This window comes from Lagenorhynchus albirostris, chromosome 7, assembly GCF_949774975.1.
Source record: "Lagenorhynchus albirostris chromosome 7, mLagAlb1.1, whole genome shotgun sequence".
NCBI lineage: Eukaryota > Metazoa > Chordata > Mammalia > Artiodactyla > Delphinidae > Lagenorhynchus > Lagenorhynchus albirostris.
This window is the reverse complement of record NC_083101.1, coordinates 91,053,639-91,070,894: the sequence shown is the minus strand read 5'-3', so window position 1 is coordinate 91,070,894 and position 17,256 is coordinate 91,053,639. Positions and strand designations below refer to the sequence as shown.

General features: G+C 36.6%; 1 protein-coding gene across 5 annotated transcripts in view; it reads left to right on the top strand.

Moving 5' to 3' along the window:
• MFSD14B (major facilitator superfamily domain containing 14B) overlaps positions 1-17,256 on the top strand; it is an 81,688-nt gene that overhangs the window by 12,887 nt on the left and 51,545 nt on the right. The window contains exon 1 of one of the 5 annotated variants that reach the window (XM_060155505.1): positions 6,362-6,474. The exons of the other annotated variants lie outside the window; for them this stretch is intronic. The gene's annotated coding sequence lies outside the window, so the exon portion shown is untranslated. Of the gene's footprint in view, positions 1-6,361; positions 6,475-17,256 lie in introns of those variants that run through there. 5 annotated transcript variants of the gene reach the window in all.

Below are 17,256 nucleotides of genomic sequence, written 5' to 3'. Positions count from 1 at the left end.
CCACCAATGGACACTTGGGTGGCTTCTACCTTTTGGCTGTTGTGAATAATGCTGCTGTGAACGTGGGTGTAGATACCTCTTGGAGACCCTGCATTCAATTCTTTTGGGTATATACCCAAAAGCAGAATTGCTGGACCTCTAGGTAATTCTATTTTTAATTTTTTTTTAGGAACCCCATACTGTTTTTCACAGTGGTTGTAGCATATTACATTCCCATTAACGGTGCACCAGGGTTCCAGTTTCTCTAAATCTTTGTTAACAATTAATTTTTTTTTTAGTCATGGCCATCCTAATGAGCACAGGTAATATCTCATTTTGCTTTTGATTTTCATTCCCCTAATGCTTAGTGATGTTCAGTGTCTTTTCATGTATTTATTTGTTCTTTGCCCAATTTTTTTTTTGTCCTTGAGTTGTAGGACTTTTAAAAAATATACTCTGTATGTTAATTTCTTATCAGATATGTGATTTGCAAATGTTTTCTTCTATGCGTTGTCTTTTTACTCTGTTGGTAATGTCCTTTAATGCACAAAAGCTTTCTATTTTGATCAAGTCCAATTTATCTATTTTTTTATTTTGTTGCTTTTTCTTTTGGTGTTATATCCAAGAAATCGTTGCCAAGTCCAGTGTCATGAAGCTTTTCCCCTATGTTGTCATCTAAGAGTTTTATAGTTTTAGCTCTTATGTTCAGGGCTTTAATCCATTCTGAGTTAATTTTTTGTGCATGATGTAAGGTAGAAAAGGTCTACATGTGAATATCCAACTTCCCCAGCACGTTTGTTGAAGAGACTGTCCTTTCTTCATTAAATGGCCTTAGCACCCTTGTTGCAAATGATTTGACCATTATGCAAGTGTTCATTTCTGGATTCTATTATACTCCTTAGGTCTATATGTCTGTCTTTATGCCAGTACCACACTGTTTTGATTAGCTTTGTACTATGTTTTGAAATCAGGAAGTGTGAGAACTACAGTTTTGTTCTTCTTTTTCAAGATTGTTTTGGCTATTCAGGATTCCTTGAGATTCCATGTAAGATCATGATATCCTCAAGCAAATAATTTTACTTCTTCCTTTCCAGTTTGGATGTCTTTTATTTCTTTTTTTCCCTAATTAGTCTGGCTAGAACTTCCACTACTGTGTTGAATAGAAACTGAAAGCGGGCATCTTTTTCTTCTTCCTGGTCTTAGAGGAAAAGTTTTTTCAGCCATTGACAATTTTGACATTAGGTGTGGATTTTTCATATGTGGCCTTTATATTGAGATAAGATAATTTCCTTCAATGCTAGTTTTTTGGAACTTTTTTTTTATCATAAAAGGGTGTTAATTTTCTCAAATGCTTTTTCTGCATCAGTTGAGATGGAGCATGTGGGTTTTTACCCCCCTTCATTTTAATGTGGTGTATTCCATTGGTTGATTTTTATATGTGAACTATTCTTAACATTCCATGAATAAATCTCACTTGGTCATGGTGTATAACCCTTTTCATATACTGCTGCATTTGGTTTGCTGGCGTATTGTTAAGAACTGTTGCATCAACAGCATAAGGAAAATTAGTCTCTAGTTGTCTTTTCTGGTAGGGTCTTTATCTGGCTTTATACAGGTAATGCTGTTTTCATAGAGAATGTTGATAAAATGTGGTCAGTTGTGAGAAGAGTTTGAGAGGGATTGGTGTTCTTTAAATGTTTGCTTTAAAGTGAAGCCATCAGGTTCAGGGCTTTTCTTTGTCAGGAGGTTTTTGATCACTGATTCAATCTCTTTATTAGTTCTAGGTCTGTTCATATGTTCTGCTTCTTTATGATTCAGCCTTAGTAGATTTCTAGGAATTTGTCTCTTTCATCCAGTTAATCCAACTTATTGGCTTACACATGTCCAAGTACTGCCTTATAACCTTTCTTTCATTTCTGATTTTAGCAATTTAAGTCTTCCTCTAGTTTTTTTTGGTTTTCCAAAGATTTGTCAATTTTTTCATATTTTCATAAATATCAACTTCATTTTGTTGATTTTCTGTGTTGCTTTTCTGTATTGCATTTATTTCTGCTTTAATCTACTGTTTCCTTTTTCTTGCTTTGTGTTTAGTTTTCTCTTTTCTAGTTTCTTACAGGGAAAAGTTAGATTGTTGATGTCAGATCTTCTGTAATAATCAGGCATTTACAGCTGTAAGTTTCTCTCTAAGCACTGCTTTAGCTGCATTTAACAAGCTTTGATATGCTGTGTTTTCCTTTTCCTTCATCTGAAAGTTTTGTAACTTTCTGTGTGATTTCTTTTTTGACACATGGCTATTTAGGAGTATGTTGAATAATGTTCATATTTATGAATTTTCCAAATTTTCTTATGTTACTGATTCCTAGCTGCATTGTGTTCAAGAACATAGTGTGATTTTTAATTCTTTTTTCTTTTTTTTTTTTTTTTTTTTGCGGTACGCGGGCCTCTCACTGTTGTGGCCTCTTCCATTGCAGAACACAGGCCCCGGACGAGCAGGCTCAGTGGCCATGGCTCACGGGCCCAGCCACTCCGCGGCCTGTGGGATCTTCCTGGACCAGGGCACGAGCCTGTGTCCCCTGCATCGGCAGGCGGACTCTCAACCACTGTGCCACCAGGGAAGCCCCACCTCATTGTGGTTTTGATTTGCATTTCTCTAATGATTAATGATGTTGAGCATCCGTTCATGTGTTTGTTGGCAATCTGTATATCTTTGAAGAAATGTCTGTTTAGGTGTTCTGCCCATTTTTGGATTGCATTGTTTGTTTTTTAGATATTGAGCTGCATGAACTGCTTGTACATTTTGGAGATTAATCCTTTGTCAGTTGCTTCATTTGCAAATATTTTCTCCCATTCTGAGGGTTGTCTTTTCATCTTGTTTATGGTTTCCTTTGCTGTGCAAAGGCTTTTAAGTTTTCTTAGGTCCCACTTGTTTATTTTTGTTTTTATTTCCATTACTCTAGGAGGTGGGTCAAAAAGGATCTTGCTGTGATTTATGTCATAGAGTGTTCTGCCTATGTTTTCCTCTAAGAGTTTTATAGCATCTGGCCTTATATTTAGGTCTTTGATCCGTTTTGAGTTTATTTTTGTGTATGGTGTTAGGAAGTGTTCAAATTGCATTCTTTTCCATGTAGTTGTCCAGTTTTCCCAGCACGATTTATTGAAGAGACTGTCTTTTCTCCATCGCATATTCTTGCCTACTTTGTCAAAGCTAAGGTGACCATGTGTGCATGGGTTTATCTCTGGGCATTCTATCCTGTTCCATTGATCTATATTTCTCTGTACCAGTACCATACTGTCTTGATTACTGTAGTTCTGTAGCATAACTTGAAGTCAGGGAGGCTGATTCCTCCAGCTCTGTTTTTCTTAAGATTACATTAGCTCTTTGGGGTCTTTTCTGTTTCCATACAAATTGTGAAATTTTTTGTTCTAGTTCTGTGAAAAATGCCATTTTTAGTTTGATAGGGATTGCATTGAATCTGTAGTTTGCTTTGGGTAGTATAGTCATTTTCACAGTGTTGATTCTTCCAATTTAAAAACATGGTGTATCTCTCCATCTGTTTGTATCATCTTTAATTTCTTTCATCAGTGTCTTATAGTTCTCTGCATACAGGTCTTTTGTCTGCTTAGGTAGGTTTATTCCTAGGTATTTTATTCTTTTTGTTGCAGTGGTAATGGGAGTGTTTCCTTAATTTCTCTTTCAGATTTTTCGTCGTTAGTGTATAGGAATGCAAGAGATTTCTGTGCATTAATATTGTATTTTGCTACTCTACCAAATTCACTGATTAGCTCTAGTAGTTTTCTTGTAGCATCTTTAGGATTCTCTATGTATAGTGTCATGTCATCTGTAACAGTGACAGTTTTACTTCTTCTTTTCCAATTTGGATTCTTTTTATTTCTTTTTCTTCTCTGATTGCTGTGGCTAAAACGTCCAAAACAATGTTGAATAATAGTGGTGAGACTGGGCAACCTTGTCTTGTTCCTGATCTTAGAGGAAATGGTTTCAGTTTTTCACCATGGAGAATGATGTTGGCTCTGGGTTTGTCATATATGGCCTTTATTATGTTGAGGTAGGTTCCCTCTGTGCCTACTTTCTGGAGGGTTTTTATCATAAATAGGTATTGAATTTTGTCAAAAGCTTTTTCTGAATCTATTGAGATGATCATATGGTTTTTCTCTTTGAATTTGTTAATATGGTTTATTACATTGAATGATTTGTGTATATTGAAGAATCCTTGCATTCCTGGGATAAAACTCGCTTGATCATGGTGTATGATCCTTTTAATGTGCTGCTGGATTCTGTTTGCTAGTATTTTGTTGAGGATTTTTGCATCTGTGTTCATCAGTGATATTGGCCTGTAGTTTTCTTTCTTTGTGACATCTTTGTCTGGTTTTGGTATCAGGGTGATGGTGGCCTTATAGAATAAGTTTGGGAGTGCTTCTCCCTCTGCAGTATTTTGGAAGAGTTTGAGAGGGTTTGGTGTTAGCTTTTCTCTAAATGTTTAATAGAATTTGCCTGTGAAGCCATCTGATCCTGGGCTTTTGTTTGTTGGAAGATTTTTAATCAGTTTCAATTTCAGTGCTTGTTCTGTTTATACTTTCTATTTCTTCCTGGTTCTGTCTTGGAAGGGTGTGCTTTTCTAAGAAGTTGTCGATTTTTGTCCATTTTATTGGCATATAGTTGCTTGTAGTAATCTCTCATGATCCTTTGTATTTCTGCAGTGTCAGTTGTTACTTCTCCTTTTCATTTCTAATTCTGTTGATTTGAGTCTTCTCCCTGCTTTTCTTGATGAGTCTGGCTAATGGTTTAACAATTTTGCATATCTTCTCAAAGAACCAGCTTTTAGTTTTATTGATCTTTGGTATCCTTTCCTTCATTTCTGATCTGATATTTATGATTTCTTTCCTTCTGCTAAATTTGAATTTTGTTCGTTCTTCTTTCTCAAATTGCTTTAGGTGTAAGGTCAGGTTGTTTATTTGAGATTTTTCTTGTTTCTTGAGGTAGGCTTGTATCGCTATCAACTTCTCTCTTAGAACTGCTTTTGCTGCATCCCATAGGTTTTGGGTCATCGTGTTTTCATTGTCATTTGTTTCTAGGTATCTTTTGATTTCTTCTTTGATTTTTTTCGGTGATCTCTTGGTTACTTAGTACGAATTGTTTAGCCCCCATGTGTTTGTATTTTTTACAATTTTTTTCCTGTAATTGATATCTAGTCTCATAGTTTTCTGGTCGGAAAATATACTTGATACGATTTCAATTTTCTTAAGTTTACCAAGGCTTGATTTGTGACCCAAGATAGGATCTATTCTGGAGAATGTTCCATGAGCACTTGAGAAGAAAGTGTATTTTGTTGTTTTTGGATGGAATATCCCATAAATATCAATTAAGTTCATCTTGTATAATGTGTCATTTAAAGTCTGTGTTCCCTTTTTTATTTTGTTTTGGATGATCTGTCCATTGGTGAAAGTGGGGTGTTAAAGTACCCTATTATTATTGTGTTGCTGTCAATTTCCCCTTTAATGGCTGTTAGCATTTGACTTATGTATTGTGGTGCTCCTATGTTGGGTGCATAAATATTTACAATCGTTATATCTCCCTATTGGATTGACCCCTTGATTATCATGTAGTGCCCTTTTCTGTGTCTTGAAATAATCTTTATTTTAAAGTCTATTTTGTCTGATATGAGAATTGCTACTCCAACTTTCTTTGATTTCCATTTGCATGGAATATCTTTTTCCATCCCCTCACTTTTAGTCTTTATGTGTCCCTAGGTCTGAAGTGGATCTCTTGTAGACAGCATATGTACAGGTCTTGTTTTTGTATCCATTCTGCTAGTCTGTGTCTTTTGGTTGGAGCATTTAATCCATTTACTTCTAAGGTAATTATCGATATGTGTGTTCCTATTACCATTTTCTTAATTGTTTTGGGTTTGTTTTTGTAGTTCTTTTCCTTCGTGTTTCCTGCCTAGAGAAGTTCCTTTAACATTTGTTGTAAAGCTGGTTTGGTGGTGCTGAATTCTTTTAGCTTTTGCTTGTCTGTAAAAGTTTTAATTTCTCTGTAGAATCTGAATGAGACCCTTGCTGGGTACAGTAATCTTGGTTGTAGGTTTTTCCCTTTCATCACTTTAAATATGTCCTGCCACTCCCTCTGGCTTGCAGAGTTCCTGCTGAAAGATCACCTGTTAACCTTATGGAGATTCCCTTGTATGTAGTTTTTTGCTTTTCCCTTGCTGCTTTTAATATTTTCTCTTTGTACTTAATTTTTTTTTTTTTTTGCGGGCCTCTCACTGTTGTGGCCTCTCCCATTGCGGAGCACAGGCTCCGGATGCACAGGCTCAGCGGCCATGGCTCACGGGCCCAGCCACTCCACGGCATGTGGGATATTCCCAGACCGGGGCACGAACACGTGTCCCCTGCATCGGCAGGCGGACTCTCAACCACTGCACCACCTGGGAAGCCCCTGGATCATCTTTACTGTCATTACTCTGAATTCTTATTCAGGTAGACTGCCTATTTTCTCTTCATTTGTTTGGTCTGGTGGCTTTTTTACCTTGCTTCTTCACCTGCTGCATACTTCTCTGTCTTCTCATTTTGTTTAACTTACTGTGTTTGGGGTTGGGGTCTCCTTTTTGCAGGCTGCAGGTTCATAGTTACCGCTGTTTTTTGTGTCTGCCCCCAGTGGGTGAGTTTGGTTCCGTGGCTTGTGTAGGCTTCCTGGTGGAGGGAACTGGTACCTGTGTTCTGGTGGGTGGGACTGGATATTGTCTTTCTGGTGGGCAGGGCTGTGTCTGGTGGTCTGTTTTGGGGTGTCTGTGAACTTCTTACAATTTTAGGCAGCCTCTCTGCTTATGGGTGGGGTTGTGTTCCTGTCTTGCTAGTTGTTTGGCATGGGGCATCAAGAACTGGGGCTTGCTGTCCATTGGGTGGAGCTGGGTCTTAGTATTGAGACAGAGGTCTCTAGGTGAGCTCTCACCAACTGACATTACGTGAGGCCAGGAGGTCGCTGGTGGTCCAATGTCCTGGTCTTGACCTGCCACCTTGGAGGCTCAGGCCTGACACGTGGCCGGAGCACCAGGACCTCTCAACCACACTGTACTCTTGTTTCCAACACACCCTGCAGGCAGAGATCCAGGAGACTGAATGATGTGGTAGGAATTCTCACCTTCTTCTGGCTTCTGTCCGGTGTCCCAGCATCTCTTACTGCAACAGCTTTGGGGCAAGTAGTATCCAGCCACTAAAGTTGCATCCCATTCTCATCCCAGCTGTTTGGTAGGAAGAAATTGCCCTCTACCCTTCTAGGTTATTCTGGCTGGTCAAAATGGCTGAAACTCTCACCTTAAATACCATCTTCTACTAAAGATAAAAGTGGGTGTATCTTTTATTTTTAAAGGGTATGGGTGCTAGTGGATGAGAGAGAATGATTTAATGTTGCACAATATAAATATCTTTGATATTGATTGTAAACAGGTCCTATAAATGAATATGAAAGATTATACTCTTTATGAAAAAAAGTGTGCAAAGAATGAACAGACAATTCATAGAAAAATAAATATAAATTCCTAATAATCATAGGAAAGAAGCTCAACTTCACTTGTAATCAGAGAAATGAAAAATAAAATGATAATCATTTTAAAAATCTAACAAATTTTAAAATTATTTGTAGTCTTAGAATATGGGGAAACAGGTATTTTCAAACACTGTTAATGAGACCGGTTCTTTTTAAAATTTTTGGTAACTTTTAAAAAGTTTTTTTTGTTTTTTATTTATATTCAGTTATGGATACACTCATATATTCATCCCCCTACTCCACCAGTTGAAACACAGTCTTATTTCATCTGCATTTTGTGTAAACTGGTCCTTAAGTATCAGCTGAGTTGAATCCAAGCTTTTGTTTGTTTTATTTTATTTTGGCAAGAATAAGTTATAAGTGGTGTTATTTCTTGTTGTAGCACATGATGCAAGAAATAATCTTTGACTCTCTTAGTGATGTTATGAATGATCAGGTTTCAGGTGTTAGTCTGATTATTCCTTCATGAAGTACCTTGTTCACTTTTACCTAATGACTTTCACGGCCATTAATAGTTATTGCCTAGATTTACTATTTAAGTGAGCTTATTACAAAGTGTGAGGATTATATGTTAATCATTCCTTCTTCATTCATTATTGAAATTCTTAAAAAGGAGAACTTTAGCTAATCAGTATTGGGTTACCCTGAGATATGGAAAAGCAGAATAAATGCTTCTCTCTTTCTCTCTTTTTTTTTTTTTACTCCACATTTACCAATTTTCAGAATAATGGCTTAGTTTTCTAGCATCCACCAAAGATTGATGGACTTACAAATTTGAATATATATATGTTTCAATCTGTGGCAGACATTACTCTTTTTACTCAGTCTTTGCCCAGTGCCGTTTCCTTCATGTTGGCTCCTGAATCCTTTTGATATGACTGTAGTCTGTGATAGCATCTTTGCTTTTGGAAAGATATGTTCCAGGATCATGTACATATTTTGCCCCAAACCTGGAATCAGCTCATTGTCTAAAAAGTTCAATTTTCTTTTAGTGGGAAATGATATTTCAAGACCACAGTCTGGGCTCTAGGAGATGTTCGCTTCTGTTGGGTTTGCTCATTTTTTTCTAGATCTTTTCAGTGAATAGAATTAGGAAATCGTAACTATTTTCCTTTAAGGTAATGTGTATCATAATCTATACTGATATTTTTAAACCAGATTTAGGATTTCAAGTATTTACTTCTTTGATTTTATATTTGTATCTTTTTCTCTTACAAAGAAAATCTTGGTTCCTAGAGACAATAGCATAGTACCTTATTTACTCTGTTCTACTAGTTACATTTGAAAGTTTCAGGAAATAAAAACAATGTTATTAGTACCAACATGATTACTTTAAAACAGTTCAAGATTTTTTTGACCCTTAGAATGTAGCCTCTAAGGATGTGCGTTCAAATTCTGTGTTTTAAAGCAACTAAACAACATCTTGATACACAGGTTGATTTATTTCATTTGGATTTAATTTTGTTTTAGAATTAGGTAACGCATTTACATGGTTCCAAAGTCAAATATATAAAACAAGGTATGAAATCTTGCTACCATCTCTGTGGCCTCCATTTCTCTCCCTCCTTCCTTCTGTATGTAACTGCTTTTCTTTGGTTGCTTATTTTTCTTTCCACCTGTGTTTTGTTTTTTAATATAAGCAAATATATGTGTGTGCATAGGTATTCATATTATTTGATCATCTCTTAGATTAAAAAGTACTGTACATTGCACAGTATTGTGTGCCTTGCTTTTTTTTACTTAACAACATATTCTGATCATTGCTCCAAAGCAATATGTAGACATCTCCTTTTATTACTGTATAATACTCCAGTGTGTGGATTTACTATAGTCTACTCTGTCAGTACTTTACTGAATGAACCGAGTCCCTTGTGAAGGCAGAAGCACTATCAGAGTGTTCCCAAAGCCTTGTGTGTATGACACCTCATATTTTGGCCATTTTGTCTTTGGGACAAATCCCTAAAGTGGGATTGTTTCTTTGGAGGATAAATATGTAAGTAATTTTGCTAGATGTTGCCACATTGTACCATTTTTCATCCCATTAGCAGTGTAAGAGAATATTGTGAAACTTTGGAAGTTTTGCTATTCTGATAGTGAGAAATTATCTGAGTAAACCTCAATTTTGCATTTTTCTTATTATGAATGATGTTGTTGAAGTGCTATTTGATATCTTATTCTATGAACTGTTTGTGCTTACCTTTTGCCCATCTTACTATTGCGTTGTTAGTCTTTTTCTTCTTGATTTTTTAGAAGAATTTTATATGTTAGAGATATTAGTTGATTAGCTGATGTAAGTTGAAGTGTATTTTTTTTTACCCACAGTTTGTGCAGCTTTTTGATTATAATTGGTTCTTATTATAATTTAAAGTGTGTATATAACCTTTGGCGCAATTCTACTTCCAGGAATTTATCCTAGAATGCTGTACATTTGTATATATGAAAGGATATTAATTGTCCCAACAATTCCATTCCTTGGTTATAGCCAAGGGAATTGGAAATCTATGTTTCTACAAAAACTTGTACATCAGTGTTTATAGCAGCACTATTCATAATAGCCAAAGGTAGAAAAAACTCAAGTGTCAATTAAACTGATGAATGAGTACACAAAATGCAGTATATCTATACAATGGAATATTGTTTGGCCATAGAACTGAAAAATGAACATGGATGAACTTTGAAAATATTGTGCCGAATGGAAGCAGCAAGACACAATAAGCCACACGTTTTATGATTACGTTTGTGAATTCTATTTATATATGATTCTAGAATAGGCAAATCCACAGAGACAGAAGGTAGATTAGCTGTTACCAGGGGATGGGGTGAGGAGAAAATGGGGAGTGAGTGCTAATGGATATGAGATTTCTTTTTAGGTGATGGTTTTAGAACTTTGTGAATATATGAAAAACCACTGAATTGTATATTTGAAAATGGTGAATTTCATGGGATATAAATTATATCCCAATAAAAAAATTTTAATGAGTATCTCCAACCTAATCATGAGAGAACATTAGACATATTCAAACTGAAGGGCATTCTACAAAATAACTGGTGAAGTATATACCAGAACTCCTCAAAAGTGTCAAGATCATGAAAAATAAAAAATAAAAATCTTAGGAATCATCTCAGATTGGAAAAGCTTAAGGAAACATGAGACCTAAATGCAGTGTGAAATCCTGGATTAGGTCCTAAACTAGGAAAAAGAAAAAATTAGTGGGGAAAATAGTGAATTCAAATAAGATTTGTAGATTAGCTAAAGTAGTGTAGTAATGTTAGTTTCCAGGTTTGAATAATTGTACCATAGTTATTTAAGATGTTAACATTTGGGGAAGCTGGTAAGGGGTATACAAGGACTCTACTGGTTTTACAGCTTTCTATAAGTTTAAAATTATCTCAGAAAGTTTTAAAATGAAAATTATTAATTGCAACAACATTGAAAAAGTGGAAACTCCATTGATAACGATCAATATGGAATGGTTAAAATAATGCTATATTCATACAGTGGAATACCATGTAGCTATTTGTATACAGTGACATGGAAAGATATAGAATAAGGTAAAAAAAAAAGGTAATATGTATATTCTGTTACCATTTATATAAAAGGATGTTTTTACCTGTGAATGTACATTCATAAAAATATATGACAGATTTCTAGCATTGTGATTGCCTATGGAGAGTAGAACATGTATATTCCCTTACTTTAAGGTTTTATGACTTTCATTTGTTCATGTAACAGTTGTAATATTTTTAAGTGTATATATTCCATAAAAAGGAATGCAGAAAGATAATAAACTCATTAGTCTCTACTGTTATATAAAACATTAGGTGGAAGAGAAGTGCTAAGTCCAAGTATGTAGTTCCCTTAATACTGCCTTTCATGTATTTGATATTTTGGTTCTTTGTATTAAAGCTCATCAGCTAACTTTTAGGAGTATATGTGCAGTGATTCATTGGTTTGTTGCTGTGTCCTACTTTGAATGAAATCCATGGAGTACTTGTTTTGCACCATGTCTTGTTTTGATGACTAGTTACAAGCTTCTATACTATAGCCAGAGTGATGTTAAACCCCTTGTCATGTCTCCTTAGGAGAGAATCACAGTAGGCTTAAGAGAGCTGAGACTAGGGGCTTCCCTGGTGGCGCAGTGGTTGAGAGTCCACCTGCCGATGCAGGGGACACGGGTTCGTGCCCTGGTCTGGGAAGATCCCACATGCCGCGGAGCGGCTGGGCCCGTGAGCCATGGCCACTGAGCCTGCGCGTCCAGCGCCTGTGCTCCGCAACGGGAGAGCCCACAACAGTGAGAGGCCCGCGTACACACACACACACACACACACACACACACACACACACACACACACACACACACACACAAGAGAGCTGAGACTAGAAGTTGTTTTCCTTCTTAAGCAATACAATGTTAATTCCTCATATTAAAAAAATAAAATCAGTGCTTACTGTTTCCTATGACGGGTAGTATACAGTCTTTTAAACAGAATGCTATGGACAATGCCTTTTATTTACCTATAAGCTAACTTTCAGTATGCTAGGAAAATCATCACTGAGTTAAAAACTTCCTGCATTTAGCACCCTGGAGTACCCTACATGTGAGAGGAAGCTCAAAGACAAGTCTAGACCTACAACTGCTCTTGGCTTTTTCTATTTGAAGTTTATGTTTGAAAGAAATAGGTCTTAATCCATATGGATGCCTCATCATTAATCACACAGGCTTCCTTTCCTTCTATTGAAGAATGCCCTTTTGGGGTCCCTTACATGATTTCGAATATTCCACATGCTTATATATGTAAATGTATGTATATATACATTTTTCTTTAATTGTGGTAAAATACACATAATATAAAAATGGATAAAATGGTAAATTTTAAGTGTACAGTTCAGTAGTATTAACTATATTTGCATTGTTAATCGACAGAACATTTTCATCTTGCAAACCAAACTTATACCCATTAAACAACAATTTCCTCTTTCCTCCTACCCTGGCCTGTGGCTTTGGCATCCATCATTCTACCTTTTGTTTTTGTTTTTTTAAAAAAAATTATTTATTTTTTGGCTGCGTTGGGTCTTCACTGCTGCACACGGGCTTTCTCTAGTTGCAGCAAGCAGGGGCTACTCTTTGTTGCAGTGAGCGGGCTTCATTGCGGTGGCTTCACTTATTGCGGAGCACGGGCTCTAGGCACGTGGGCTTCAGTAGTGGTGGCTCACGGGCTTAGTTGCTCCGCAGCATGTGGGATCTTCCTGGACAAGGGCTTGAACCCGTGTCCCCTGCATTGACAGGTGGTTTCTTAACCACTGCGCCACCAGGGAAGTCTCATACCTTTTGTTTCTATGTGTTCTTCTACTTTAGACACCACATATTAGTGGAATCAAAAAGTATTTGTTTTTTTTTGTGACTGGTTTATTTCACTTAGCATAGTGTCCTCAAGGTTCATTCATGTTGTAACATGTTTCACATGCTTATATTTTAAGCCATTTGTCACCCACGTTCCCCTGCTTCCGAACACCACTGATACTGTGAAGTGTTGTGTTTTTTTTTGTAGTCTAGCGTTCAAAAAATGATTTCTCAGACATTTGTGTTTGCTCTTTCTAATCACAAATGTCTATAACATATAGTGACTACACAATTTACTCTTTTAAATAAAATAGTAAAAAATGATGTTTGTGATGAAGGGTAATCTCACACATTTTTCATTGAGTTATGTTTGGACTAAGGATGATATTGGAGAGTTACAAAAGAGACTCAAAAATAATCTTAAGAGTTTAAAATTAATCATGAGGGCAACGGGGTGGGGAGTTGTATCAGTTACTATTTGCTACATAAGAAACTACCCCAAAATTTAGTGGCTTAAAACAAATATTCTTTGGGTTAGCAGTTTGGGCTAGGCTCAGTGTGGGGTTCTTCACTGGATTTTTTTGGAGTTACTCATACTTTAGTCATCTGCAGGCTTGATTGGAGTTGGATGATCTCAACTGGCCTTGCCCCTGTATCAGGCAGTTGGCAATGGCTATTCACTGGTTGGTCTGGAGGGCCTCATATGCTCTCATTCTCCTATGCCTAGATGGTATTTCTTCATGTGGTCTAGAAGGCCTCTGGAGGCCTATGTCAGAAGTCCGTGTTGTTACTTTACCTATCTGTTGGTTAGATCAAGTTATTAAACCACCCCAGATCTAGGGAAGTGGAGAAATAGACTGTACCTTTTGATGGAACTGACAGCACAGTCATGTTGTAGAAAGGTTTTGTGTACAGGAATGGGAGGAACCTATAGCTCATTTTTTGCAGTCTTCTACAGGAGTAATAGAATAAGATTTGTATTTTAGAATGATCACTCTGAGTGTAGTGTCAAGAAAGATTTGGAGGGGGCAGTGAAGAGGAGTCAAGGCAGGATCATCTGTGGGAGAGATGGTAATGTGAGTGTGTAAAAACATCATCACACACTTTTCATCCTCTGCTTCTAAACATCTCAAGATGTTCCATACTGATTTATAAAGAGGCAAAATGGAGAGGGGAGACATTGAACTGATCCAGAGAGGCTGCACTAGATAATGTTCAACAAGAAATAATCAGTTAAGCTTTGATAAATACTTTCTAATTAGCTCATAATTTAAAGGAGAAGCCTGTGTCACTTTTTTCATTAGCATACTAGCCACCAAGAGCTTAGGAAGAATTGGAAGGAAAGCAGATTTATTTTTGTCACCATTTCATATCCAGTTGCCCACACAAAGTTCCCACCATACCAGGGCCCGGCTGTCATGCCACATTGGTATTTGCTAGGGATGAATGATAATTCAATTAAAGTAGTTTATGTAGAGGTGAAAGAAAGTGTTTGCATTTTAGAAGAGGTGTTTGTTAATTTAAACAATTTCTCACTGACAGATGTAAGCTTTTAATGTTTGAACAAAAGGTGGGTTGTCTATTTTTTGCAAGGTGTTAAAAATAGCATAATTATATAATGATATGTGCACACAGACAAAAGTGTGTACCTGTTTTTATATTTAATCAGCATTGCAGCCACATGGATCTCTTTTCCAGTGGTCTCCATAAATAGAGCTTGCCTGGGAAAGAAGCACTAAATCACAGAAATTGCAAATGAGAAATAGGGTGGCCCGCCTATGCTTTCTACTGTGGGTGGTTTTCAGAGGGTTATTTTGTTTTGTTTTGTTTTTAATTCTTGTGTGCATGATGCTTGATAAACAAAATGATTTAAAAGGAATAGTTAGGCTATTTGTTGACATATTCACTCGAAGTTTGAGAGTAGTTTCTTTGCAGTGTGGGGTGGGTAACTATCAGAATTTCCACCCAAATAATTTGGAAATTATTAGTAAATGCATATAACCCATTTACTTTTTTAAAAGTTATTTTTGCCACCACTTCTGCTTTTGTTTTCATGCTGTGGATTTTAAAACAGATTACAGATATCTTCTTATTTCAAAATTTAATACATTAGCATGTGGCTCTAAGGTGTGAGGATATTTTTAAAAATCTTACTTCAGTACCATTATTACAATGAGTATAAGTCTTGAGTATCATTTAATATTCCATTTTCAAATTTCCATGACTGTGTTGATGAAAAATTAATCAGTCGATCTAAGAAAGAAATGGAAAATTTTGAGCCAAATTTGAGGATTATAACTGGGAAGAGTATCTCAGAAAACTCTGACAACTGTTTGGCCCATCAGAAGTCAAGACACAGTTATATTAAGCTTTTCTGAGACAGAGCGTTGTCCATCAAATGACATATTATTGACAGTTCACACAATCCAGATCTGAGTGCCATGTGACACCTTATCAAGAAAAGAATGTTATCTTTAAGGAGTTGACTTAGGAGAATGTTGTTCTTCATGGTTGAGGGGAAATTTCTGCTGATGGGGAAGGTTTGGTTGATGCATAATGCAGATACACAATCCACAGTGGGGAGAGAGGGGGTGCCAAATGGCAGAGAAAATTTTTTATGTTTAAATTTTTCTTGTCTTGGCATAAAATACGAATTTTATTTCACAGTTGACTCAGTTTTTTTCCAGTTAGTTTGAGTCAAAACCCAAAGTGCACATATTGCTTTTGGTTAATATTTCTTAAATTTGTTTTAATCTATATACTGATGTAGTATATGGTTCCTCCCCCCCACCCCATACTGTTTCTTTGAGGAATATGGGTCATTTTTTTCTACATTCTGGGGTTTGCTGTTTAAAAGACCAGAGAAAAGACATCAGTCTCAGAAGAGCTCCTTCTTCTATATCGTGTATTTTGTCGAGTGCTTGTTATATAGAGAGAAGAGCTATTTGGGATACATCTCTGAACAAAACAGACAAAAAATCCTTTTCCTTCATGGCATTTACATTCCCATTCCAGGGGAGGTAGACAATAAACAGAATGAAGTTTGTTAGACATCTTCTAGAAAACAATAGAGCATAACAAGGGAATAGGGACGTGTAGGACCAGTTGGATGTGTTAGATGTGTGGCCAAGTGCAGTAGGAGCTAGGGAGGGTGGAGCAGAGGAGTAACATCTGATTTACATTTAAATGGTTGCTCTGGCTGCCCTGCAGAGGGTGAAGGAGCTAAGATGGAAAGCTACTCTGTTATTGGCACAATTACAATGGCAGAGTTTCTGACTCCAGGGGCTGGAACAACTGATGCAGAAGGTCTCCTCACAGGCAGAGGCTGATGAGTTGCTACCATTTCCATTCACTATTCTATTGATAAAGAACTGATGAAACTGAAACCTCACAGCTCAGATGGGATTTGAACCCACAGGCTGGGATTCGAACCCAGACTTGAACCCACTGTCTTTTAATTGAGGTCACACACCTGGTCTCAGGATTTAATGATGCTCAGGTTCTTTATGTCTTGTCACAGAAAGAATTCAGTGAGAGACAAAGTGATAGGTAAGTAGATTTATTTAGAGAGATAACACATTCCATAGACAGAATGCAGTTGTCTTGGAAAGTCAGAGCGGCCTAGGGAGAAACACTGCACAGACAGAGTGTGGGCCATCTAAGAAGGCAAGAGGCCCTGAAATATGGGGTGGCTAGTTGTTAAGGGCTGGGTAATTTCATTGGCTAACGAGTGGGAGGATTATTCCAACTATTTCGGGAAAGTGATGGGGATTTCCAGGAATTGGGCCACGACCCACTTTTTGGCCTTTTGTGATTGGCCTCGGAACTGTCATGGCGCCTGTGGGTATGTCATTTAGCATGCTCATGTATTACAATGAGTGTATACTGAGATTCAAAGTCTAGTGGAAGTCGAATCTACCACCATCTTGGACCTAGTTGGTTCTAACTAGTTTATGCTGTATTCAAGGCTATGTCATTCTTTTAAAGGTTGTGCTCTACCCCCTTCCCTCCTTGTTTCAAAACATGGTTTGAAGGCTGGGTTATATTAAAGATCTTTTTTTTAGTTGTTTGATGCTTAATTTCTTCTTTTTCTTTTAAATTTTGTAAAATGCTTTCTGTTTTTCAAATGTCTTATTTAGTGACATTTAAAACTACTTATTATTAGACATTGCAAAAATCTAGAAATTTACAAGTTTGGATTTTTAATAACAATTGTTCTTGGCCTGTTTTGAAAATTTTCAAAACTACAAAAATTAAAAGAATAGTAAAATGAATAGTCATTCCCTTCATCTAAATTCAACAATTTAACAAAATTAAATTTTGTGACATTTGCTTTAGAAAGTATATATGTTCCTTTTTTTTTTTTTTTTGCCA